At 37.3% G+C, this 26,758-nt stretch overlaps 1 protein-coding gene across 15 annotated transcripts in view; it reads left to right on the plus strand.

Annotated features, from left to right (window-relative positions):
* Nucleotides 1–26,758, plus strand: part of Tenm2 (teneurin transmembrane protein 2) — a 1,177,215-nt gene that overhangs the window by 76,698 nt on the left and 1,073,759 nt on the right. For all 15 annotated transcript variants that reach the window (XM_074057721.1, XM_074057728.1, XM_074057729.1 and 12 more), the window contains exon 2: nt 13,690–13,802. The gene's annotated coding sequence lies outside the window, so the exon portion shown is untranslated. The remainder of the gene's footprint in view (nt 1–13,689; nt 13,803–26,758) is intronic.

Genomic DNA, 26,758 nt, shown 5'->3' on the forward strand with positions numbered 1-26,758 from the left:
ATCTTATTTGCCCAGTAGATTTTTTAAAAAGTTGTTGCTCTTTTTCAGTTTGCTCAGATTTGAATTTCTTGTTTGGATGGAGAAGTAATTTCTAAGCACTTCACATGCTAGATGAGAAAATGGAAAAGTCACTTTTCAAGTTTTGTTAGGTCCTTCATTGTTTGAGTTCCTAACTTTAATCATGTTCTCAAAACAACAGCAACACTTTGTTTTTCAGCATTTTACCATACTTCTCAGCCTTTCCAAGCTTTCTAAGTTATAGGTAAATAAAAATTATCAGACTCAGTAAAGGGAGATGACAATAATAATTCAGCCCCTCTATGAGAGTTATGTCGACGCTTCTCTTAGAAAATTGTGGGAAACCATGAAATTAAGACATACCAGTAGATGAATCACAGGAGGTGAGATATTTGATAGTAGATACCACAGATTTTATAAATACTTGCAGACTGGCTAGCTGATTGACTTATAGTCTATGCTAAATGTCAATCAGGATAGTTGACCAGGGATGTAAAATATGACTTCTGTAACCCTGATGATTAAAATTAGTTCAACAACTGTTTAGAGAGCTATTCGCACTAGTTCTATTCTGTCCCTGTTCATGTTAACTTTCTTGACCACGTAAGACTGAGTAATGCTATAGTCCTCCAACCTTGGTCAAAAGTGACTGGGAAGATATATTTAAGGGAACAGCTGCATAAACTGCTGCTGTTAGGTTGTTTGGACGTAACTGCTTAATAAATGAAACTGTTAGGTAATTCTTTTGCCCTAAGGGCACCATGAAAACTTTATTGAGATGCTAAGGAAGTTTGTAAGCATCTGGTATAACCCATCATCTCAATATGGCATCTGAGCCAGAAAAGTGAAGATCGGAATTTCCTCATCATTAAAACATATAAAATGCTGTGAAAACAAATATACAAACCTCACTTGAAAAGAATAATAGTGAAAAATTTAGGAATCTAAGTAATTCCCAGCAGGTTGATTTCAGAAGCTCGCATTTATATCAGCTCGTGGAATTTGCATGCATTGGCCAACAGAGAATGTTGACAAGTGTGATAAAGGTCTCACCCAACCACACCTGTTTATACCATCAATCAGTTAACACCAGTTAAAATCATGCTGGAGTATACTTAACCATCTCCATGCTAAATGCGTCTACTAAACTCTAAGTGGGGTACTGGTTGAAAGAACATAATTTGAAGTGAATAGTCTAAGCGATGACCACGCATGCACACCTTCATACATGTGCACGTCATGCTCAGAGGCATTCTGACTGGAAGTTGAGCACTATCCACACCTGGCATTGATAAGCAGCCAAAGCTGGCTAGGGTCAGGTGATGCTTCAAGGATTTGAGTTTAATATTTTGCCTATTTGTTCATAAATTAAAAAATATATTTCTACATAGAAATGTAACTTTGTGGCAGTATGGTCAATGTCTATATCTTGACCAGATATTGTAGAAGATGGCAAAGATACTTTATGTACTAAAATTTTATTATCAATATTTTGATCCTGGTTTTGTGATTAAAATTCCTTCTGTACCTTTACTTAGAATGAGTGTTAATCAATGCTGTACAATAGAAAAATAATTTCATATAGAAATAAATATAAATAAGAGTTTTATAGATAATTTTTCTAGTAGCCACATTCAAAAAATAAATCTATGAAGTTAATTAAAATACATTTTATTAAAACTTATATACCTAAAATATTATTTCAACCTGCAACCAATATAAAATGATCAGAGAGATATATCCTTTTTTCATATTGAATCTTTGAAATCTAATGTATGTTTTTTATATTTAATTTTAAACTGCATTTTGGCTACCCACCTTTAGAGTTCAGTGACTGCTGTATTGGGCATCATAGGTGATGACTGACTACAGTAGAATCACCTGCTGCCTGTTAAAAAATTGACATTCCTGGACCCAGGCTCAGTGAATCAGAGTTCCTAGAGTAGGCAGAGTGATCTGAAACTTTAATATTTTCAGCTTATAATGTTAATATTTAAGAGCACTTGACTTCTAAAGATGGTTAATCTCCCTTATCTCATATACACATATGGATATATCAATACACGCACGGTGTTAATCCCAGCTAACTCCTATTTTTACTGGAAGAGAGAGTAAATTTTCTTTCTTTTATCTCCCACTTACCAAGTACACCCCAATGGATCTGAACCATGTATATGTTTTTTGAAATATATTTGTTTTTGGATAGAATTTAGTTAAGTTCAAATTCTGAGAGCATTTGGTAGGCAAGGGATTTTCGCCATGCTTAGCATCCACAAATGCTGAAGTTAGAAGATTCTATTGCAGTCACTTGGTGACATCTAATACAATTTACAATTAACACAGATAACAGACACAATTTATTAGATCCCTCTTTTAGAGTGAAAGTATTTTCAGACAATTCTATGTGCCAAGGTTGGCAAAACATTATCCATTTCTTCTTGAATGGGTTTGGGCCATCAGAGAAATGGTCAGGATACCCATAATACATTTTATTCTCACTGAGATAATTGATTATCACATCTAGAGTAGTGATAAATGCTAACAAAAGTGAAAGAAATGAACAAAAACAAGTGTCTCTAAAGGATCCTCCAATCATTGTTCTAGGAGCAGGTGACTTTACACACTTCCTATTGCTGAAGCAAATACAAACCTAATTCTTTTGTTAAATGTGTTTACTTTTGCACCAAAAACAGTAACACAGATAGTGTGTTTCAATTAAAAGGAACCCTGGAGCAAAAATGTGTTACAGTCAGGGGTAGAAGCAGAGTGTATCATTATCTCATAGGCACAGCAGTCAAGATAATGAACAGCTAAGAAGACTGGACAATGAAGGTGAAGTCTGACTTGTCATGAAACTGTCAATAGAGCCTCAGCTCACTTGCCATTAGTATGTGCTCTGAAATTGCAGGGATGTGCGGAGCAGCTGGAGAAAAAGCTAAAATACGAGGGGCTGGATAACCTGGCTTAATATTTGCCATTAGTACCAAAAGCCTTAAATGAGTGATTTCTTTAATTCCTCTTCTTCTATGACTTAATCGTTGAGTTTCTTCTCTAACATCTTGACCTTGAAACAGAAATTCCTCCAGTATTTCTTCTTTGAGGAGATTTTGTTGTTGTTTATTCTTTAGTATGCAATGTACAATTTGAGTAAGGTTTGGATTTCTGTTCTTCTGAAGCATAATGGGGACATTTTATAAATTCTAGTGAGAGGCAAGTTGAGGGTATATTGTTGAGTTTAGGTAAGATGAATTGCTACTGGACAGAGTTCAAGTGCACATATCCCCAGGGTATAAAAGGTAGATAGCAGATTGGCCAAAAAGAAACAAAGAATAGGTTATATTTCAGATGAAGAACTCATTAATACCATATGTCTAAGAAAATACATTGAAAAAAATCAATGTCTGGTGCCAGAAGGAATCAAGGCATTGTAAACACAAGTTGAGTGTCTCTTATCTAAAAAGTTTGGGACCAGTAGTGTTTTGAATTTGTTTTTTCCTTATTTGGAAATGTTCGTATTGCAATAATGAGATAATTTTGGGATGGGGCTCAAGTTGAAATGTGAAATTCATTTATTTTCACATTTTATTATTTTATATATATATATATTACCTTAAGATAATTTTATGTAATATGTTAATAACCGTGCATTGAACAAAGTTTTCATTTGCAACATTTTCCACTTGTGATGTCATGATACTCAGAAACTTTTTGTATTGGAAAACCACTTCAAGCCAAGTGTTGCTCTAAGTCCAGGGAAGAGGTTATGAAGATAGGCCAGGCCTCTGCTCTGGTATATGAAAACAAACAAGAGGTTGATTTACAAAATGAAGAAAATAATTTCCATAGCAATAGGTATGATGAAGAAAAGGCACCTATCCTGGTCAAGTTGGAGGTCAAGCATCTGGTCAGCTGTAGCCTAGAAGCTAGACGGAGGTGCACAGCCTAAGTGGAAGCAAAAGTTAGTCGTGGAAGAATGCAGAAAGAAACTCAAGAAACTGCAATCTTTCTGGCTTCCTTAATGCTTAAATTTCAACCTGATCTCTTGAATGCAGAGCCCGCACTGCATGTTGATGTTCAGAGCTCTTTTTGTTGGCCTTCCTTCCTAAATCTAGAAATGTTTAGTTGGTGGACATATTGTAAATTTCTAGAAGATACTTCACGTCTTTTTCACTCCTCTTAGCTTTTGTGCAAAAATCTTTGCTGCTGCTACAGTATGAGGCACCTTTAGGCCTGTTCTTAGGGCCACAAGTTGACTGTCCAGAGATAAACCTGCGTCTTATTACTTTCATGTAGACCAAGGGCCCAGTTCCAGACTCAGAGTAGACACGCTACATACATTTCCTGCATGAGACAATAGAAGAAAGTCCCTCAAAGCCAAGCTCGTGACTAGTTCTTGGAGTTGTCAAGTTAGATTCTAAGACTGGTTTCAAAAGCATTAGAATTCATACAGACTCTTACTCCTTAGATATGGAATGATACCTGAGCGTCAGATTTGCGTTTTTTTTTTTTGAGATCTCTATTCGAATCTTATTAGTGAGCAGTTTTATGAATACTGTTGAACCCAGGGGGAAGGGGGGTTAGCAGGGAACACAAGTTTTTCTCTATTTATGGCCTTTGTGACTTTAGTTTTGTATTCACTAACTTAGACTTTTAGTGAGTGGATTTGAATTACAGCCAACAACCAAGACTGTTCTTACTGTGTTTAAGCATGTAACAGACGAAGTAAAGATAAATTTTGTCATTCAAATTCACTATACAGGTCTTTCCTTCTACAATTCACGCAGAATCTACCCATCTGAACCAGTTCCCATGTTGACAATGAAATAGCTTCTCTTAATAGCCAGAAGGTGAGACATGTTGAGGCATATTTAATAGTTTATATGTTCACATACGGAAAGCTTTGTTTAGTTAGGAACTTAGATCGGAATTCAAGTTTTTTCCCCTACTAAGTGCCAACCAGGCACAATCTTCATTAATGACTGTGGTTATGTGTGAATGTAAATGGGCACAGCTGGCCATAGCAGAAGATCAAAAGTCTGCATGATGACTCGCATGTGTCACCCAGCAGGTGCAATGGATGGCAGGCATGTGAGCCCTTTGCCTGTGTTAATGTACAGTCCTAACCTATTGAAGGAGAAGCTCTTTCCTCTATGGGTTTGGAGGCTCACAGCTCAGGAGAACTGTGTGTGTGTTTGGGAGAGGGGGTTGGGGGAGGGTGGGGCAGGTGGAGTGGGCTCTTTTCCAAAGCACCAAATCCTTTAGTAAAATCATCGTTTTCTAGCCTACAGGCATTTTCCTTGTCCTGTTTCAACAAACTTCCACAGCCCAATTTGTTATTCAAAAATTTATGGAAAATGTATGTTAAAGTGAAAAGGGTACATTGTGCAGAAAAGGAAAGCAGCTTGTAAGCATATCATTATGTGTACGCTGTGGGGCCTGCAGATGGTAACTTCCACTCAAAAGCAAGAGTGGTGCCAAAAGCTAAACTCTAAATACATTTAAATCACATATCTTTACTTAAAAATGGAGTATTTTGGAAGGAAAAGCAGATGATATTTAAGTATACAAGTGGTATTCTTTTGTTCCTCATATAATAGAGCCCTTTACAAAAGTCCTTGCCTTCTGAGTGTGCAGTAAGCCTCTGATTCCTTCAATTCCCCAGAGGCTTTAGTTGACTTGCATGGCTCAGTTCTTAATAGGATTAACCATGGAGGTAGTACCTTGCTATAGAACAACTCTTGAAGTAGCCTTACAGTTATTGAAAATTAAAGGATTTGTTGTGATTACTGTGTTCAAGGCTAAAAGCAAACCTTTGTTTTGTGCATTAGGAATAGTAACAAAAAAATTATCATGACATATGGGTATCTTATTCTAATTGAAAATAAATTTAGTTCTTAGACTGTGCCAATCTGTTAATTAATTAGAGGGAGGGTAGCGAAAGGGATGAAGGCATTTGTTTGCAGCTTAATAGAATAATTTTCTGGAAATATTTTTGATATAGTAACCATGCCGTTTTCCTGTTGCAATTGTGGCTATGTTTACTCTGAGGGGAAATTTATATTTTTTAAAGGGTACAGTTCATGTTGGTGAGACTAACACAGTAAATAATTAGGTCATTCTTGTTTCCTTTGGAAAAAATTGCATAGTTTCTTCTAACACCTTATACAGTGAATATTTTAGCTCTGAAATTGATTTTGACTGTGTCTTCCTAAGTTTTCAATGCAATTAGCACTGATGATATTAAAAATACACATTGTATTCAAAAATTTCAAACATAACCTTTTATTTTGGTATTCTAACAACTTGTTCTGTTTAATGATTGTAGTTTTAGAAAATCCGAGAGGATAATTTTATATATTTATGACGTTTGGTATATGGGATCTTTAATTTTCAAAATACTGCAAACACATGTTATTTCCACATTTCTCTACCCCCGTCCACTCTCTTCTTCTGACATATTCAACATAGAGTAAATCCCTTCCCATCCTAATGGCCTGTGTTGAGTTGGTTTTGTGGTTGTGTGATAGAGAGAGAGAGAGAGAGAGAGAGAGACAGAAAGAGAGAGAGAGAAGGGGGAGCACATTCAAGGAGTGAATGGGAGAGGAATGAGTTATTTTTAAAAGACATACCATTTCTTTTTTTTTTTTTTTTTTTTTGCCAATTCCAAATAAAACACAGCGATGGTGAGTAGTGTGTTGATAAATAAATGTCCACGGGGAATTACTGTTCATGCACGGATGAAAATCAATTAGGGTTATTAGTGAACTGCTCATTTCAAACTGAGTGCTGGTAAAGCCAATTGAAAGGTGCTTCGAAAGTTTTTGTACATAAACGGGGTAACTCTAGCAATCCTATTAATTTTTTGTGCAAAAAAATTCTCTACTTAGTCCTTGTGAAGTTTATTGCAGAGCGGCCCTAGTCAGAAACCAAATGATTTCTACGTTGCAAGCACTACACTTTTTCTTAGTTTTCCTTTGTACTTTTGTAGCTTTCTGGGGGATATTATGTTATTCTGCATTGTAGGGCTATTCTCTTCTTCCCGTCACACTGTCACAAAGATGATTGCTGTCATGCTATTTTAGATGGTCAGCTCGCTTCACACTTACTCACTCGCTTACTGTCTGTAAGTGGTGTGAATTCAGGATGTAGGGATAAAAGGAAGCGGTTCATTGGCCTCCATATCAGAGTGAACATCATCAACTACTAAGAAGTCTTTAGGAATATTGTGGGTAACACTTGAGAGGGCTGAATCAACCATTAAACAGCCGAACAGAAGTTAAATATGATAATTACTATATTACAGAACAAAGGAGTGGGTTGGGACTTCCGAACACCAAGGTCAAGCTCTTTTAAAAAGCATTCTTATTCCTTTGGTACGCTTCCCATCTGTCTGCACTTAAAAAGAGATAATGATAATTTTATAAATCGCTATGTTTTTCCATAATAAATCAGATATCCACAAAGCTCCAATGCAAATCAATTCCCAAGCAAAACTTTTAGATACATTTATCTTGTCTGTTTTCTTAATGACTTCAAATTTTGAGGGAAGGATCCACGTGTATCGTTCAGGAAATAATAAACAAATAATAAATAAAGGAAATAATAACAAAACACTCACAGTTTCTGGGAGACCTCCATGTTTTGGCATATACATTTGTCTACGTAAATGGTATTTTGTATCTTGAAGCTATTCAATAAATAAAAATAGTCCTTATATGATGCTGTACTCACTAGATTGCAGTTTAGGTCTCCATATAAGTACTATTTTATATACTTTAGCAGAAGCAAACGAACCTCAACTGTCTATGAATTACTTATAATTAGCAACTGATTTAATGTTTCCTTTTGCATTCATTTTTATATGTATCCCCCTGAAACAAACAGTATTCTAGGCATGCTATACACAATTATTAGTTCAAGTTGAAGTGATTTGGTATAAAATTGGCCTCATATTTATTCATTCAGAAAATGAGCAGGGAGAGAGAGTGCACATTTTAGAAAACTCCAGTAATTTCTGGATCAGATAACCCTTACGCAAAAATAAGATTTGACCCTTTCAAAATTGCTTAATGAATTGGTATTACACTGAGTATGTTTTTAAACTTCTGAAGATTTTTTTTCCTTTCCTGAAGGCTTTGAACATAAGCTTTGGATCACAGAACCTGCACTTGAGTGTTGAAAATATTGTGTTTTGATTGGTTTGGTGTCTCTTTATGATAGAAGCCATGTATTCTAAGCAAAACTATGCCAGCATTTGACAGGTTATTGTGGGAATCTCTGGAAAAGGATGAATTAAATTAATTGAAATGCTACATTAAGGGGTAAAATCTCTAAGATTCCAACAAGAATCTTCTTTGGCCAGAGGTGATTTTGTAGGAAATAAAGCATATTAGTTTTTTTAAAATCTAGATAATGCTATTTTAAATGTATTCTAAGCAAATTTTATCATTGCTATTTGGATGTCACCAAAACTTATGCTGTGCTGATTAATCTCTAGCCCATATTTGATAGTTTTCTAACCCACTTGTCCCAACTACAGTGGGCATTTGAATCCCCAGGGAGGCTTGAGGGGGGGCATCCAAATGTTTTCAAATTCATTTCCTCAGCTCCATCATCCTAACATCCAGCTTAGCTAGCTTGGGGATAACAGTGCATTTCAAAGAGCACTTGTAACGACCACACTCTCTTGCTCCATTGTACAATAAGGCCATTAAAAGGAAATAAAATGTAAGCTCTTCCTCCCTCCCTTGAAGCCCAAGGACCACATCTCCAAGCGCAGGGTGGGTAGGCTCTGCACACTGATCAAACACGGTCCTCATGATGAAGGATCTGATGATGCATTGGAAGAAGTGCGTTGGACCTGTAACACTGGTAGAGAGGTATCTTTGCATGAAGCAGCATTGTGTTTTCAGTTACTTGTGGCTAATGGCCCTGCTATTGTTACAGACTTCTGATGTGTCTTTCTGATACTTGTTACTTGATGAAAAAACTCCAGGAGTTGGTTTGTGACTTTTACTTTAATACACCATCTGAGACGGGTTCTTGGATGGCATTCGTGCTCAACCATACCCATGCCAACCTCACAAATACACAGACCTGTGTTCCTTATTTACTACCAACATCATCCAGGGAAGAGCTGACCAATAAAAATACAATGCAAGCTATATGTGTTATTTTAAATTTCTACTAAGCACCGGAAAAATAGTAAAAAGAACACTGATGAAATTAATCATCTTATTTTGTTTAACTCAATATATCAACCTTTGCCTTTTCAAATGCAATCCAAGTAAAAAATGTTCTTGAGGTCTTTTACATTTTCACACTAAATCTGTGACATCAGGTGTGCATTTTACTATCACAGCGCAGGTTAATGACATGTGAACTAGCCCCCCAAAATAGTCACAGGTGGCTGAGGTGACTATGTCACATAGTATAGACTCAGAGCTGGAAATAATACCTGATACACAGTGACCACTCAACTAAATATTTGTCAAATAAAGGAACAGTGATATTAGCTGGCTGGTTTTAGTACATCCAGAACAAATAATAGTTTTCTGTGTTATAAAATTATTTTTTATGAAGTCCAAATGCTTCATGATAAAATTTCCCTGGTAAGTAACAAAGGGCTCCTTTATTTCAACTTGGAATGCTCCCCTCTTGAGTAAAGCTGAAGTTCCTAAATAGCGACAGGAACAGTCAAACACAAAATGGCTTGAGTGTTGTGAAATTCATTCATTGGAATGTGCCATTTCATTTTCCTTTGCTGTGTGGAATGGAACTCATATGCTCATATTTTTATGTCTGTGAAATCTTTATTTTTATTCATTATAAAGAAGCCAATTAATTTGCATTTACTAATCTTCCATTCCTCACATTGTAGCATCATTCTCTTTATATCTGAAGGGGAAATTGTTAATATTTCTTTTAAGCCTATAAACTTAATTTCCATTAAGTGAACTGGTTGTTTGAATGAAGATAACAGCATTTTGCAAGTTTTATTCCTATTGTGTGGTTTTCTATAGATTTATTTTTATCACTTCCATTTGTAGCATTTGTGTAAAAATATGTAGTCTGGTATTTGCTTAATTTTTCTGATTCATATGCTTAATGGCAGAGAAATCTATCTAAGAAGGGCAAATCCAGGCATCTCTAAATTATCCCCCCATCTCAGTAATGTTTAATTACTTTATATTGTTTGTTTTATAAGAAGTTTAAATAGAATAAGTTTCTCAAATTCCTGCACATATTAAATGAAACGTTTACATAATTTGAATCATAAGTGGCCCCAGATTAACTGCCAACAATAATGGAGAAAGCATATTTTTATCAGAGAAAAGGCTTTGGAGGATGACATTGTCCTAGTATGCAGAAATTTGTTTATACCAGATGAATTTACTTGCAGAGATGATGAGGAAAATGCTCAGAAAATATAAACAGTGGCTATCATGGGTGTGTTTGTAAATGATTCTTACTTTCTTTCTATGTAACTGAACCACTAAGATTGCTTTGCCATGATACTGTAAAAGAATATTCAAAAATAATTTTAAAAGTATAGATCAGGTCACATTATAGTTATATGAAATCCTTTGTAAAACATAACAGAAATTGTTCAGAAAAAAATGTAGCCAGGTGCAGGTGGCTCACACCTGTAATCCTAGCAACTCAGGAGGCAGAGATCAGGGGGATTTCAGTTCAAAGCCAGTCCAGGCAAATAGTTCATGGGACCCTATTTCAAAAAAAAAAAAAATCCATCACAAAAAAAAGGACTGGTGGAGTGGCTCAAGGTGTAGGCCCTGAGTTCAAACCCCAGTACCTTAAAATAATAATAATAATACATATATATATAATTTTGAGTTTGCTTAGTTTTATTATCATTTAACTAATCATGTATTTAGTTTCAGCCCATATTTAAGCTCTATCTAATATGTCTTAATATAGATGAACACCTAACACAGAGCAACATTCAGTAAACGTATTGGCTAGTGCCATTTGTTACGTAATATTTGATGCATGAAAAACACTGGTCAAAAAATCTAATTTATTCACTGGACAGATATTCATAATGCTTTTAACAAAATATAGGGTAAATCTGATAGTTCAGAAATCAGTGGATTTTCATGTCATTAACTTCACCAAAATTAAATAATAGCTAATCTTTCTTATATGCCTATGACTTCCTTAAGTGTATCCTAGAATTTTTACAGTAAGCCTGGTAGCTTGATATTGTTGCATCATCAGGAGGAATGTAAGGAACCAAAAGGATTGGAGCTTATCTAGCAGCACATGGGTATTAAGTGGTTTTGTCAAGTGTTAAACCCGGGTGGTAGAACTGTGTGGCCCATGATTTAATCAGTACGCTGTATGGAGTATACTCTGTGTACTGACCATGCCTATTTTTGTTTTACATTCTAGCAGGAGGCTTTTAAATTTAGAATTAATATTACACGAAATAACAAAGCAAGTCACATTTCTTTCTTGCCCCAAACTGAGAGGTATTATTTCAGAGAGTTCCAAAGTCATCTTTAGGATGTGTCAGTGATCTGACTGAGATCATCGTGTGACCCCAGCTTTAGGACCTTGTGCCAGTGGGTCCCAGATGAGGGTCGGACACTTGCCCAAGGCTGTGTGGGTAGTCAGCAGGAAGGCACCAAGCCCTGCGTGCTTCTGCCTCCTGGGTTTAAGTTTACAATTTTTTATTATTCTTGATTATCAAGGTAAATTTTTTTTTCTGCCCATTGGTGAGTCTCCTTGAAAATATTCTTGCAACTTTATTTAGTAATACAATTGTTAAACTGCAGCTCTTAATAGTATTAAAAACTAATAATATTCAGGAGAGATTAAAGGATCAAAACTGCATAAGTGAGTAAACAGAGTTGATTATAAGGACACCTAATTATTCCAGGGTAGGATATAATTAAGTGCTAACATTGTATGATATGAAGATAATAAGGCTGCAGAGTTTCTAAGGAGGACATCAAAGAACCATATTCCTTTGCTGGGCTCTGATTGCTAACATGAAACTTGAAAAATAAACAAAGTAAATTGACACAAGGTCTATAATTCTGCCTAGACAGTCTTGTCATTTTGTCTTGTGTAGATAATCTATGCTATCCATCTCAAGCCCATCACCAAGATACATGATAAGGAAGGTAGCCAAACAAGGAAGGCAGAAATGATGGCTAGCATTTGTTGTGTGTCTACCATGTGGCCAAAAGGATTTCTTACCATACTACTCACTTTTGTGTAGGAAGTATTTTGGCCATATTTTGCAGGTTCAGCTGGTCTCAGGAACTCGGAGCATGGTTTTACTTCTGAGTGACAAAGAGAAGTCTAACCCAAGTCTCAAGGGTTATATTCTGTACACTCAATTGTCATTGAAGATCAGCTCTATAGAATTCAATATTTTTATTGCATATAGCCAGCATTCTTTGTGGAGGCTAGAAGGCTTTTTAGAGCTGTCAGAGAAGATATATATCCATTAGTCTGTAAATATTGCTTGACCTTCTAAGGAGGGTATCTAGGTGTGGTGTCCAGTGTGCCTGGGTTCACGATGGGCTCAGCTCACCTGGTGGTTGTCCAGCTCATTAGAGGTTCTTTCCTCCTGCCTGTGAAATGCTGAATGAGGAGGGGTCCATTCTATTTACATAAGGAGGTACACATTCAGAATGACTTGACCCAAACTGGGGAAGTAGAGCTATTGATTTTCAGCTAACGTCACTCCTTCTCTGACAGCCTCTTTTTCATTTACCACTAATACCACTCTCTTCATGGTTTTAAGAAAATACCTTTTGATTTCCTTACTGCACCAGTTCTACTGGACAGAGGAGGAGAGAAGCTTCTAAGTCATAGATGGCTTAGCGTGGACTAGTTTAATAGGTACCCTTTTGTGGGGGAGGGATTTGCATTTTTCAAAACATTCATTAGTTAGGAGATGAGTCAAAAATCTCTGCTGAAAAAATTTCAGTTAAGTGGCATTGGGATAGTAGTAATGACAATGACAGCTGACATGTTTTGAAGGGATACTATGTGTCAGGTACTGTCCTAGGTACTTTTGATGGACTTTTAGATTCAGTCTTCATGGCATGTCCAAGAGAGAGGCACATATATTGCTTCACTTTTGGATGGTGGAAGCTCAGGTTCTTTTGTAAGAGCAACGTGTGTTGAGGTCATTTGGACCTTCCTGTTTATAACATCTTTCTCCATCCTATTGACACTGGTACAAACTAACAGATGTTTGCATTGAAAAGTCAGTAAAATAAGGCTCAAATTGCATGGATGACCAAACTGTAAAATTTAAGAAGAGCAAACATAAAATCTGTTTATTGCTAGGAAGATACACTTCAACTATTCTTCATTGAAACATGATACATTTTGGCATTTGTGTTGTAAACAGCATCATCTTTGAGGGACCACAAGTAGATGTACTGTAATACTGTTGCAGGAATTTTTTTCTGTAATAGTAATGCCATGCCATAGTCAAGATGACTGAACTAATTGATACGTCTTAAGTCAAATTTTAAATTCTTCTATGAAAGATATTCTAAAGTGTTAAGGTTTGCTGTTTAGTTCACTTAGCTTCTAATTTCAGCTTTCCTTAATTTTGAAAATACATATGCCATTTTCTTGTATTTGTTTGCTCATTCGAATCTTATCTCTTTTCTTCTTTAACAGTTACATCCAGCTTTTTGTGGCCTAAGCAGTCTGGGGCTGGCTTCATCCCTTGGCTTTGCAGTGGACCATCCTGGAAAGCTAGCTGAATTGTACATTGAAGACCCAGCCATTTGGTGAGTGTAATCACAGCTATAATTTTGTGTTTGCTTCTCCCTCAAGTCGCGTGTGCATTGTTGACCAAAGTGCTTTCATACAGGACACACAATAGAGCTTTTCTAGACCTGCACAAGAAAGCATTTTTTTTGTTATCCTTATGGACAAAGTAATTTGTAATAGCATTTTCTCTCCCTGAAATCTGCTATTATCTTTCTTCCTCCTATCCAATTAAATGACTTCACAACTCTTCAGCCTCTTCTCTACCTGAATGGATTTCCTATGGCTGTCCCCACCCCTGCTCCCTACCAAATAATGGGACTGTTGCATTTTCCTTATTTGCTATGTACACATAGAAATGAAATGTGATAGCTGTGATTAGCTGGACCACATAGTATTACAGTGCAGAGTGTGAAGGCCTCTAGACAGACAGCATGGCTCCTTTGATCTATTTAACATTGTTGGTCTACACAGGCTTTAAAATAGCAAGACAAAAGGAAACCATGAGGTGTTTCTTAGGTTCCTGGTTAAATCCTTTCTGCCTCCATTGGTCCCAAACTGTCACTCTTAATATATTTCTACATTCTCTAGCCTCATGTGTCAAATGTTTCCTGGGGTTTTCTTGGGTTTCTTGCAACCATTTTCTTATAACTTTTTGCTTTTTATTTATTCATTTGTTTTTATTTTATTTGTGGTACTGGGGCTCACACCCAGAGCCTGGCAGATGATGGGCAGACATTGTACTGATGAACTGTATCTGGAGCCCACTTTTGCTTTTTAGATTTTGCTTTTTCTTCCAGATCAAATCCTACCAAAATGACTCACTTTGAAGTGTGACAATTAAAGAGTTCGATAGGGACCCCTTTCATGCATCATGCAATTCTGATTTGGAAACAGGGCATCTGACTTAGTAAAAATAGCAGTGGCTGCATAATTTTAGTTATATGACTGTGTATAGAAACTTTATGGCTAAGGCTAAGATATGAGAGGTAACTCTAAACACTTAAAGTGATTAGACAAATAAGTGGAAAAACATATCTGGATTAAACTCTTTTTCCTTTATTGCTAGCAGAAAATTTTCTGTGGAAATGAGACAGTGAGTAATTCGGGTATCTTAGGCAGCTGTGGGAGTGGAATGCGCTTAAGGACAAAAGTGAGGATGTCTATACCCTAAAAGAAGGGGGCGTGCCTAAAACCATCATCAATGAGGTGAATTTCAGCAGTCAGCTTTAGAAAGTAAAATGCCTGACTGGGACTCTCAGGAGGCTCTAGTGACAATTTAAGTTAGATTATTCAGTAACACACTCACCCTGTACTTACACACGCGGACAAGGATAAATCAGTGTTACTTGCAGTTACCAGCTCCACCTGGCTGGCAAAGAAACTTGACTGGAATCCATCTCTCTACCATGGCTGGATTTCCACTTGTTTTCTGTCTCCTTCTGTTTTCCTGGGTGTGTGGCCTGAGCAAGCAGAACCTTCGACTAGAGTAGTAACAGCTCTGTCTGGAGTTCATTGTGCTTTTATTCTGAGAAAGGCATTCCATTCAATAAACAGTCACCATCCTGCCTTAACTTTCTCTGCAGCATGGTTACTTTAGTGTGTTGGAGGTTAAATACAGTTGGGTGTCCAAGTTTAACGTGTTTCAAAGGCTTTTCTGACCTCAATGTGGCTAAGTCACAGATCTGGTGCTGTTCTTTCCAGTTAGCATCCCTTGGTCTGCCTTTCCATGGAAGAAACTTGGGTCTGGCTTTGCTTTTGTTCTTAAGGAAATACAACCAAGTGCTAAGGGAATCCATTACAAATGTAGAGTTGTCAATTTTGGAAGAAATAGGAGGGCGTATGGTGAAACAGACCTAAGACTGGCATATCCTATGCTAACCCATCTGTCCTCGCTCAGCAAGGCGCAGACCAGAAAACTGCGGAGTTAGACAAAGTGAGTTATGTGAGGCAGGACCTGGAAGAATGGATGGGCCATGGGCAAGGAAGCCATTGTTGTGGATTCTAGAAGGCTTTCCTCTCTTGTGGTCACCTGTCCCCCTACTGCTTTGATCTTTCTCGCCATCATCCTTATCTCATCGAATTTAATCCTATGACTGTTTCCTGGTAGGAGGTGTTAAGATGGTTTTTGGCTACCTGGTGGTCAGGGACATAGGCTGAGGAGAGTGACGATGATGGCCTGGGGACACTGGGAGAGGAAAGGTGATGTGGTTTGGGGCTCTTCTGTGATAATGAAAACAAATCTTAGAATGTCACGTTTACCAAGTGAAAGCATGAACACCTTGCTGAGGTTTCCAGATGTTTTTCAGTGAACTGCCTGACATGTGGTCCTGCAAATTCATTAAATTTTCTCAGTGTTTTCATTATGCATCCTCATCATTTGCTGAGAGCAGTATTTTTATCATCACTATTGCAACCAAAAATGTTTTGAATTTTGGCCATATAACAGCCAGTCAGTGAGGCAAGACTTGGCTTGCAGAAAAGTATTAACTAATTGAAGTTTTTAAATGTCTGGCATTATGCTTTACCTTCTATTGAACCTGTTTCAGAGAAATACCTACCTACCTTAAGAAGGATTCTGCAAGTCTCTGCCCTCTGCTGTTCATTTAAAGTCACTTTCAGCCCTGATAGAATAAATCACAGAGCTTATCCAGGCAGTAGGAGGCTTTATAAATGGTGAGAGTGTTTCCCCAGGTTTTCGGGTCCTTCCCAGACCACCTCTGGCTTTTCCCTATTCACTTAGGCTTACGCCTGAAGTTTTAAATGCTAGTTTCCTTGCCTTTAAGAGGCAGTATCCTAAGGTATACAGATTTTCTGGCCAGGAAGCTACCTTAAACATTTGTATGTAACTTCTTTTGCTTAACTGGAAGTAGTATATAAAATGGTTTTGACTCCATTTCGGATTCATTCAAATCAATGGATTTAAGTGTTATCCTTATAGGTCTAAGGCTGTCACAGCTACTTTCAAGCCTTCTAGGATGAAATGTAAAATTTGATTCTATTGTTACCAAAAGCAGGATTTTTGACTATTTCCACTACCTAAATTATGAGGATAAAAGAAGTAAACAACTAAGAATCAGAGAGGAAAAAAAAACCCTGATTGTTTTAAAGATAGCTTTGATAAAAGTAAGCAGGACAAATGTTCAATTTTTGATATTATTTAAATGAGACTGTCCTTTAAGAAGGAAAGCAAGGGACTTTGGACAGGAACATGTTTTACATCATGCATCCTGTGGAGGTGTGTGCATCTAACTTCCTGTGTACAGATTAGAAGCAGACATTTTCACTTTCCTTCACTAGGTGTTAAATATATAAGTGACCACATATTTTCTCATATTCTCTTTAGTATAGATCAACACATATTTTCTCTAGTATAAAATCCATTTTTACACAAGTGCTGAAATTATTAGCACCATGTTGAAAGTATTACACTGAGCTCCTTTTCTATCCCCCCCCTTTTTTTGCCAGCATACAAACTCCCTTTCATACTCCACAGCTAACTTTTAAAAGGAGTGCATTTTGAGAGCTTTGTCCTACACTACATGCTTGAGTTGCCTCTTCACATCATGAGACTTACAACAGGTTTCCTTAAATATTTCACATTCTCTCACATAAAGTCATGCAATATTACATCTTTCACCAAATATTTTCTTGGAAATTTAAAGGATAATATAGAACTTTTGTAACCAGAATTAATGTATAATGTATGTGGTGTTTAAAATAACTGTTATTAAGGAGGAAGGGGGAGGAGAAAGAAATTGTTATTAAATAAATGCCACATACTTTGTTCTAAGCGTTCTTCTTTGACATGAATCATTTTATCTTAACCATCAAAATAAAAGCTTCTTATATCCTTTGGACATTTAGGTCCAAAGAGTTTAAATATTTTGCTTAACTTTGGACAATTAAGAGAAAGAATAATCTATATTCTGTCATCCAATCTGCTATTCCAGACACTGACTCACCATTTGGACTTTTTTGGACAAGCAAAAAAAAAAAAATAAAAAGGGGGATAATTTTAGTGAGAAGCATATCATTATAAAGAACATCCTCTGACAAGCTAGGATATAGTAAATTAATTACATACAATTTAAATTATGCATTATTTTGCTCAAATTTCCATTGTCACTTATAGTAAGTAGGAATAGTATATTCTATGTTTGTCAACTGACATTGAAATAAAGACTGTGTTTTGCAAACCCCTAAGTGTATAAATCAATAGATATTTATAACATGAGCTACAAAAAGTAGTTATAAAACACTAGTGAAAACTTTAATTAGGTCATTTGGAAAATTGAGAGGGAATATCATAAATAGAGCAAGTTACTGTTGCAAAACAATGACAAAAAATGAAAGAAGTCCAGAAATATTCTTGTATCATTAAAACTGTGCAAACCAGGATGAACAAATGCAAGAGAATTTGGATAAAATCAAGCAATTTAACATGCAGTGAAGAACACATAAAGAGAATGAACTGTATATGACAAGTCCAATTTGACTGGAACACTAAAAGATAAAATATAGTGTTAAAATGTCGACTGAAAATAAATATGATTATGCATAGCGCAAATTGAAAGTCAGCCGAAAGAGAGTGCTTCAGGTGTTGGAATGTTTGCTTGTGCATGTGCATATGTGTGTGTATGCGTGTGTGTGCAGGTGTGTGAACACTCATATCAAACAAGATTCATAGAAGATAGGTTTTAAAAGAAGGATACAAAGAAATGAAGGTGATTCTTAGTCAGTGCAGTCATAGTCTATATAGTGTCTGTTAATATGAAACCAGTAAACACCGAACCATTGCTTTCAGGAGAAAGGCAGGCTTAGGGAACAGAAAACCTTGCCAAAAACATTGTCATTAACAAATCATCAGATCAATACATAACCCTGCTTCATTCGTGTTTCTGTTTAAACACGTTTTATTTAATATATAACATTGTCAACACCACCAACATCACTATCACTTGTGTCTGAACAATGCTGATCCAACACCTGTGCTTTCTCTGTGCTTAGCAACACTAGACAGCACTTCAGCACCATGCTTGGGGACCATTTTAAATGGAAAAATCACCAATAAAAGCACAAAAAATGTAAAAATTGTGCCACTCAACAGGTAATACAAAGGACCCTTGTTTACAATACGAGAACTAAAACAAGTTAGAGACTCCCCTGTTGCACCTCAGCTGGGTGTGTTGGACGACTCAAACCATTCAGTGCTCTATGCGCTAAGTCTTCGTTTTTGGAGTTCTAGATACATTGTAATGCATAGATGAGTTCATAAATATAGAATCCACAAATAGTGAGAATTAACTCCTCTCTCTCTCTCTCTCTCTCTCAAGTTCCTTAACATAATTTTTGAAGTGGATTTACAAGATTTGTCTCTGAAATTCTTGCTAAACAAAGCTCAAATTAACATGTTCCTTCGAAATATCTGCATTGTCTCAATTGAAAAGAGAATCCTGTACCCACTTAGAGGAAATGGATCTTTGTTCTGCTTAGATTTGATAGAAATTTCTCAAGTAAGCTGTCATGCAAAAGGCTCTTGTAACCAGCTATCCCCTATCAATACTATCCTTAAATTAAATGCAGCAGAGGGTCTCCCCTAAACCTATCATGAAGCCTGTGATAACAGTACGCTGAACATAGGTAAATGTGGACCAAAAATCAAGTTAGAATGGACAGTTTTTCAGTGACCCTGAGTGACACAAGATTAAAACCTGAAATGAGTAAATACTGCCTAACCTTCTGGTTACTTTTCTCAAATTTTTTATATTTCACTTAGATGTCATTTTTATGAGTTAATTAAATGATTATTTGAAGATGACTTGAAGTAGTAGGATTTTCTTTTGTTAAGTGATATGGGTTTTTTTTTTAATCTATAAAGTAAAAGATATCAGTCTTAGCCTGCTGGACAAATTATCAAAGATTTATATATATAAAAATTTATATATATATATATATATATATATAACAGCTACTTTGGAAGCAGAAATCAGGAGATCACAGTTCAAGGACAACCTAGGCAAAAAAATGATCTCAATCCCATCTCAACAGGTAAGCTAGGTAGGTGGTAGACACTTGTGATTCCACCTACACCTGAGGCAGAGGTAGGAAGATTGCTGTCCCAGACCAGCTCAGAGCAAAAAGCCCAATCATCTGAAAAACAACTAATAAAAAAGGGGCTGGGAGCGTGGCTCAAGTGGTAAAGTGCCTGCCTAGGAAAACTGACACTGTGTGTGTGCGTGCGTGTGCGTGCGTGTGTGCGCGCGCGTGTGTGTGTGTGTGCGCGCGTGTGTGGTGTGTGCGTGTGCGTGTGTGCGCTCGTGTGTGGTGTGTGGTGTGTGTGTGTGTGTGCGCGCGTGTGTGGTGTGTGCGTGTGTGTGCGCGCGTGTGTGGTGTGTGCGTGTGCGTGTGTGCGCTCGTGTGTGGTGTGTGGTGTGTGCGTGTGTGTGCGCGCGTGTGTGGTGTGTGCGTGTGTGCGCTCGTGTGTGGTGTGTGCGTGTGTGCGTGCGTGTGTGCGCGCGTGTGTGGTGTGTGTGTGCGTGTGCGTATGCGTGCGTGTGTGTGCGTGTGTGTGCGTGTGTGTGTGGTGTGTGTGCGTGCGTGCGTGTGTGCGTGCGTGTGTGCGTGTGTGTGGTGTGTGTGCGCATGTGTGCGTGTGCGCGTGTGTGTGCGCATGTGCGTGTGCGCGTGTGTGCGCGCGTGTGTGGTGTGTGTGTGTGTGCGTGTGCGCGTGCGTGTGCGCGTGTGTGTGCGTGTGTAGTCTTTAGTGTTGGTAAAGGCGTGGTGTTGGAGATTACCAATCATTAGTTATGGTTGCAAAAATGCTGGGGATTTTCAAAGGCTTGTAATTTTTGAACTTGTTATGTATTTGACATTTTAAGTGAGGAGAATCAGCACTGGACAAAAAGATGAATTTGGAAGGATGTTTACTCCAAAAAGTCATTGAGAATACAAGCAATTAGAAAGCAACCTAAATGTCACCCAATAAAGATTTGACCACGCAATGACATGAAGTATTGAAATATGATATATCCCTGAAAATTTACCTTTGCAAATAGTATCTGTAAGTATATGGAAATATCTTTCTATTTTTAAAGTATATATCATGATCTCAACATGCTTATTTTTAAAAGGTACCAGTAGAGCATCTTTTCAAAAGACAAGAAAGACAGATCAGGAATTTTCAACAGTGGTTATTTCTGGGAAGAGAGATAATGGATCATTTGTAGCTTCTTGGGTATTTTTCCTATAATTTTCTAAGTTTCCACCATAATTTTGTGTTACTATAATTAGAAAATAAGAGAAGACAATTGAATAGATTTAGAAAATGACCTCTTCTTAAACTAGGGTTTTCGAGGATGTCATCCCATTCTTACCAAAAATGTGAATGTCTCATTTTCTATGAAGAGGATTTGTATCTTTCAGCAGAAAATAGAGCCTGCTGTCCAGTAGGATGGACAGTCACATGAAGGGAAAAATACCTTTGGAAAATCAGACACTATATTTCCTGCTTTTCTTTGGATCACAATTCATCTTCCCAGGTGCTGTTGATGTAATTTAAGCATGCCCACATTTCCAGCACTCAAGAGGCCAAAGCAGAAGGATCACAAGTTCGATGCCTACCTGGACTACATAGCTAGTTCAAGGCCAGCCTGAGCACATAGTGACACCCTGTCTCAAAACTAAGGACTGCAGTGTGGCTCAGTCGTAGAGCAGTTGCCTGGCATGTGCAAAGCCCGGGGTTCTACCCCTACCACTGCAAAACAACAATTAATTTAAAAGATTAATCTTCTAAATAGTCTTTGTGTGCCTTTTAGGCATATGTAGGGTGTTAGATAAAATGAAGTATTTCTTGCTTTCTAAAAGGTTCAATTACATCAGAATATCAAGTTGACTCTTGAGAAAATAAGTGATATAAAAGCCAGAAGAAAGTGTACATTGTCACTATTACCAAGGGCATAACTCCAAGGGAGAGCATCAGAAAGAATGGATGGCACAGAGGATCTGTGAATAGCAGGTAGAGGTTGGATGTGCACATGGCAGAGTAACGACTGCTGCTGGAGGGACTGTTTCATACCAAATGCCACATTAGACTTTCTCTGCTGCCACCTCAAAATGCTCACCCCAAGATCACACAGGAGTTGATATTGTCTCATTTTGCAGATGAGAAAAGTAAAACTTGGAGATTAATCAGTCTCCCCATGGTTTCATATCTGTGGAACCTCAGAAGGATTCAAATCCCACTCTTCTTCCTCCTATCTGTTGAGTCCTTATGCCGGGTGTAAAATACTGTTTGTCACCTATCAAGATTTCAGTTTCATCATCAAGAAGGTGTTAAAGTGGCCTAGGTTTATGAATGCCTATTACAACCAAAAGAGCAAAATGCATGTCAGCAGTGGTACAGGAGGACATTTGAGTGATCAATAGAGCAGTGAGACAGTGACAGAGAACAGTAAGAATGTATTCCTTCTGATTCATCCATTACTTTAAGGAAAGGGTCTTATTGTGATTTCAGCAGTGTCCCATTACCTGAGGCTTTCTTTTCCATGGTTTCAGGTATTAGTCACAGTCAACTGTGGTCTACAATTATGAAGTAGAATATTCCAGACATAGACAGTTCTTGAGTTTAAATCACAATTCCAAGTAGTTAGTATGGTGAGACCTCACTATCTTGATCTGAGACACCTATAGCATGAATCATCTCTGTGTGCAGAGTGTCCATGCTGTATATCCTACCTGCACTAAGTTGCTTATTAGACATCTGTATTATCAGATTGCTGGCAGTGGGACCTGAGTGCTTGTCTTTATGTACTGAATGTTGTTAACAACTGGTCTACATTATTATTTACTTACTGTGCCTAATTTGTAAATTAATCCTTATCATCAATTTATATGTATAGGAGAAAGCATAATATATATAGAGAGAGTTTGCAGTATATATGGCAAAACAGTCCTGTAATATAACGCCAGGCACCCACTGGGAGGTCTTAAACAAACATCTACCCTGAAGATAAGTGATGTCTTCTATACTATGACTTTAAAATTCTCTTAAATGTGCTAATCTCCTTAGCTTTCTAAAATAAGATAGTAGGCTCACACAGAAGTTTCATTAGCCAATAGTATCTAGTTTGAAATTCGAAGCTTTAATTTTTTAAATAGATTTTTATAGTTACATGAATTCACAGCAAATAATAAAGTTTCCTTGAAAAGTCTTCATCTGTTTTATAACTGACTGAAAATAAAGGGTGCATGAAGATAAATACAAATAAGTAACAATGCCAGTGGTTTGAGATGTGGCCTCTGTAAGCTAATGCTGGCAGTCCATGGGGACAGATTGCACCATCTGGAGCTGTGGCAGTGCTGGGAGGACATCAGTGGTGTCTGGCTTCCTTTTTACTAAGTCCCCAGTCCCTCACCTCCAACTGCTTGGAACACAATAAGCGTGTGATAAATATTACCTGAATGAATAGTAACTCTGTCTACTGAGGGAAGGGACTTCACTGGGTCATTTTATATTTGTCTAATTACATCTAAGAACATGGATGGGACTGTCATAGAGAGAGTGAATTCATGCTAATCTTTGTAGATCTGTGACCTTGAATGAGGTCAACAGTGTCAGGGTAGAAGTGCTTTGGAGAAATGTGAGTAACACAAACTGAGATAATAAATCAATTTCCAGGTCCAAAGAACATATAGATATCTGTCCTGGGAAGACTATCAGGGGCTCCTGGAGAGGAAATGTCACCAAACCCTGAGTTTCCTTAAAGGAAAAAATCAGTTTTAATCCTCAGGAGTCTTCGTGGATTGGTAGTAGTGGGGTGGACAAGCATGACAGTAGGGCATCCAACAGCAGAAAGATCTGCTCCCACGTAGTAAATAGTTATTCTAGGAAGACGTGGAGCATACTGGTTCAGGAAACAATGCATGCTAGACTTTGAGTCTGTGTGTGCGTTTGTTCATGTTCAAAGTTAAGTATGTCAAGGGAAATTCTTTCAAAAACTACCTGAGGTTTCTCTTTTACCCCTCCTGACCTTCCTTTGTATGTAAGTCGCACACTGAAGCTCATCAATTTAGATTTGTACGGATGAAATTAGCCACCGATAGGAAAATATGCTTCCAAATTCAGACATAAGAAATGGTACTGACATTTTTTTTCTTCAGGGAAGGGGCAAGGTTAGAGATACCTTATCCTAAGAGATCCCACATCACATTTTCTTGTTTGCTACACTATGGGAAATTCTGACCACTTCATCAAACACAACCCCTTGGGCTAGGAGACATATTTTGAAGGTATATTGAACAATATCCAGGATTTGTCTTCAAAAGACCCATAAACTCTGTGTTATAGGATTGCTTTGGAGAATCATTTAGTTCTTCATGTATACACATCACATTGAGAATTTTCCCGAGATGCAGATACATTTTAGACCCAATGCTGAAATTCAACAACAAAAATAATGATGATGAGTTCTGGAATGTAATAACAAGTAGATATGGAACCCATGAAATATCACGGACCATCTCTGGTAAGGAGTAGATGTGCACATTCCCATTTAATTCCCACCACGCTCCATGGGAAACTGTGTCAACCTTTCAGACTCCCTAAAGCTTCTGTTAACCAGTCAGTTTTACTGGGTGTTTTTCAGCTTTATCCCTTGACTTAGCAGAAGGCAATAAGAAAAGGCACAATTATTTCAAGTATAATTCATTATATTTACTACAAAGCCAAAAGATTCAATATTTTTTGACCCATTGTGTCAAGATCAGAGGCCAAGCTGGCATAAAGTCTGACAGCTCCCTAAATAAATGATGCTCATTTGATGAATGTCTTGATTGGGTACTGCAGGTACAAAAGAATTATTAGATGTACATTTTTATCATTTGTGGCGATCAATTCATATCACTACTAGTTCTTTAGCATAAAGGCCCTAGGAAATAATTTGCCCAACTGAAATATGATAGATTTGTTTTTTATCAAATTTATCAATTCCAGATCTCAGAATTGTTCATTTTTATCCTTGAAGGCGACCTTAAGTGGTAAAGAAATTCCCCTGACCTTGGAGTGACTTCAAGAGACAATTTAAAGGCAAGACACAGCAGCATTGGAGAACAGCTCAACATAAATTTGAATATGCTCAGAAGAGGGGCAGTTGTCACCATGGTGATTTTATTCTCTCCTAGGCTGAGTTCGAAATGAAAAGGGAGGAGTTTTCCAAGCAAATGTGGAAACAGGTTAATCAAAAATCTGGATACAAGCTGGGTGCAGTGATGGTCTGTGTCCCTCGCCACTCAAGAGTGAGATGGGAGAATGCCTTGAGCCCAGGCATTCAACACTAGCCTCAGCGACATACCGAGACTTGGTCTCAAAAAACAACCTAGATACAGTTTCTTGCTGTTAGAATTTTGGAGCTTGTATTTGAAATCAAATACTCGATATTGTTAGCTAGCCTGAAATAACATACTTCTGAGATTGTTAAAATATTTGTAGGTAATCAGAAAGTTATTATTATCAATATTCTGTTAGGGCATTAGTGATCCCTCTGAACATTATTCAGTATTTAATATTTATTATGAAATATACAAGGTCTTTTGCATACATTATTTCATTTGATACTTACAAAAGTCTGTGAGGCAGATACTCTGATTATCCCCATTTCGAAGATGAAGGATTCAAGACCAATGCATTCATGGTAGGCATTTTCCTAAACATCCATCATTGAAAACAATCTGATTACAAAACCCTGTCTTTAAGGAGTTGTGTTCTTGTGGCTTGCACAGAAAGTGGCAGACACAGGATTCGAACACAGGCTCAAATTCAAAACCCCTATCATAAATAACTATAATCAGAGTATCAAAGCATAGAGAAATTGTCTAGGATTTTTGAGCCCTTTTTAAAATTGTTCCTGCAATTTTTCCTCACAGTTTTGAGTTGTACACCTAGGCAGACTGTGACATGAATCTGTAGTGCTCACAGCTGTTGCTACTCTTGGATATCACCATCAGAGTTTCAGGAATAAAGGACCAAGAGCATAACTTCTTTCCCATCACATATTACTTAGGAGAAACCTCTTTAGACTTCTGGCAATTCCTGTCACCCACACCTGCAGAACGATTCCATTCCAGTTGGGAAGGACCTTCTCACAGACTGAGCATTCGAAGCAGAAATTTATTGCAACCAATGCTGGCTGCCATTGTGGTGACAGATGTCACAGCTAGACACCCTGAAACAACCCTGGAATGACTCTGGAATTATATGCCTGCCAGCAGTCATTTTCAAACACTACAATCTTTTGCTTATGTTCTCTCTTTCTGTGTGACCTTCATCAGCACGTCCTTTCAGTTACACCTCTGATTTTTGATTTTCAGAATTGAGGAGAGCACAATGTTTGTTCTTGGAGAAGTCACACATTGTGGGAATGTGAGTACCTTGGTGAAAGTTTATTAGCCCTGAGAAACTTGATCCTCTTTCTTATGACCTAGAAGATCCTAGAGTTAAAATAAAAAAAAAAAATAGTTCAAAGAAACTTCCATTGTCTCTTTTGCAAAATCTTTGGAGAATACCTAACCAATATCTTAATTTCCCTTGAGGAATGCAGGAGCCAGCTGCTAAGTGCTGGTGTTTGAACACACCTGTTTATTTATTTAAATGTAATTGAGAATATGCCTGGAAGCATGAGTCAATTTCTCTAGTGCACACTAAGCAGATTTAGACATACAGAAGACAACCATAGCCTTGTATTTTGTACCTATTGCATGTATGGTTCTCTAAGTTGGTGGTTTGCAAAGACAGAAAATGCCTGGAATGCAAATTTAGTGGAGAAATGAGACATTAAAATGTAACCGGGAGCATTCATTTAAAAAATAGTAATCATAACTCCTTACCAATAACTGTAAAGCCCTTTATCAATGACTTTCAATACTGGCCGCACCTTAATATCTCCTAGGAAACTTTCAAAACTGGTTTCCATCTCTAGTG

Source organism: Castor canadensis, chromosome 16, assembly GCF_047511655.1.
Source record: "Castor canadensis chromosome 16, mCasCan1.hap1v2, whole genome shotgun sequence".
Lineage (NCBI taxonomy): Eukaryota > Metazoa > Chordata > Mammalia > Rodentia > Castoridae > Castor > Castor canadensis.